Source organism: Octopus bimaculoides, chromosome 3 (genome assembly GCF_001194135.2).
Source record: "Octopus bimaculoides isolate UCB-OBI-ISO-001 chromosome 3, ASM119413v2, whole genome shotgun sequence".
Lineage (NCBI taxonomy): Eukaryota > Metazoa > Mollusca > Cephalopoda > Octopoda > Octopodidae > Octopus > Octopus bimaculoides.
The window spans coordinates 99,960,655-99,962,849 of record NC_068983.1 but is presented as its reverse complement, the minus strand read 5'-3'; positions in this window follow the sequence as shown (position 1 = coordinate 99,962,849).

Genomic DNA, 2,195 nt, shown 5'->3' with positions numbered 1-2,195 from the left:
AACAATTCTATCAGGTTGCCATCTTTTTATATTTATTTACAAATATTAGGAAAAAAATAATATTTTTATTTACTAATCAATTTCAATTTTTGGCACAAGGCCAGCAATTATTGGGAGGGGGTAAGTCAATTGCAATGACTCCACTGGTACTTATTTTATCAACTCTGAAAGCACGAAAAGCAAAGCTGACCACAGTGCAATTTGAACTCAGGTCATGAAGATGGATGGAATGCAGCTAAGCATCTTGCTCTGCACACTAATGATTCCACCAGCTTGCTATCATTTTTTAAATTTATTTACAAACATTAATTTAAAAAATATAATAAAATTTTTATTTACTAATATTAAAAACCTGAACACATCAGCTGGGATATAGAGAACTCATCATGTGTAGAATTAATTCATGTGCGTTAGCTATATGTGTTTAATCATCAGTTGTTGCAGCTTGACGTTAATATAATGTTATGGTTTACCTGAAAGAGAGAAGTGAGAGAAAGAAAATAGGAATAAGTGGGAGAGGTAAATAGTAACATCTGAAAGGATAAGCAAAACTGGCTCTAATCAGTCAAATGGCTGAGAATGTCTCTGTGTAGTAATGTGGCACAAGGTGTGCAGACAACACAGGGTAACCAAGTTTTTTAATTTTGACCAAGATTGGCATCAAGATACAACATAGTATAAAATATATGGGAACAAGACCCCTTTTCCCAGCAATATATTCTTTTTGTGTATTATTTTTGTGATATTTTTAGTATTTTTTAAATGTTTACTTCTACCCAAAGATGAAGCAAATACGAACTAGATAAAGAGGAGCTTCATATCAGAAGAGAAAGAGAGAAAAGGATGAATTACTAAAGCAGAATGAAGGGTCTTTGTTGAAGTAAATTGTTGGAAAAGGAAATTAAAATAAACATGGAACTCCACAATGAAAAGATGATGCACTATATTTGTGAATGTGAAAGATGTTAATCAAGATGATGACAAACTTTTGAATTGCTCAAAGTGATAATAGGGTCCATCAGAGAACCTTCAATGTCATCAAACCCTTCACAATGATTCGGTTAAAAAGAAAACAATTCCAATCTTTTCATCATCTATTTCAGATGACAAACATAAAGATGGGTCTGTTCATAATGATAAGAAAAACGGTTTAGACAAAACCTCAGCAGATGAACTTGAAAGATGCAGGTTTGTGGCCAGAAATTATAAGTGATGATTCATTTATGGTCTTAGTCCAACAAAGTAGCTCCATTGTTCAGGATCTGAATAGGGATTTTTCTGAGGTGAAGGTGACAAGAAATGATAACACTTTGGTTAAAAGATGTAAAGGAGGAATGAGGTAGATATTTTGTGATTTTATGGAATGAAGAAAACCTGATTAGGACATGGAGGATTTATTTTCCTTCTAATAATTTATTGTATTGCTTTTGTTGTTTGTTATTTGCACAATGAAAGAAATCATGTTTCACATATGATGATGAATTGATCAGCTATTGGAGGTTCAATTCCCAAAATTAAAGAGCATGAACCAAGTCAAGTACATTGCATGGTGTTTGCACAACAGATAGAAACTGAAGTCAAATTTTACCAAATGGAAACAACTGAGAAGAAAGAGCAGACAATTATCAAAGAGAGAATAAGAAAGCAGAAGGACATTCTTGTGTCACTCATCTTAGTTCAAAAGAGTTGTTCTTTCAAAACAGAGGTTATATTTTGAAAAGAATTCCACTGCCACACACAAATGCCCTCTGGTTTTGGAATCATTATGTCCAGTTTCAGTTCTGTTCTCCAGTCCTTCATGAAGTCTCTTAAGACCCACTTTTGTTTTACCAGAAATTTGATATCTACTAATCTCATAAGAATGTCTTTCTGCTTTCTTACTTTCTCTTTGATAATTGTTCACTCTTTCTCGTCAATTCTTTTGACTCTGTATTTCTATGTATATCACTAGCAGGGCAGTTGCTGCTATTTTCAGCCATTTGGTGTCTATCATTGATAAGGTCAAATCAGGCTGAAATCATGTAATCTGATAGTTTGAGTGGCAGAAGTAGCAGTGATTGCCTGCTACAAGCGTTTTATGCACCATATAACCATATGAGTGTTTTCTCTCTTGGTAAATATCACAGTATTTGTGTTTTCTAATACAACATCCACTTTTAAGCAGGGATTATTTTACCTTTTATATATATATATAT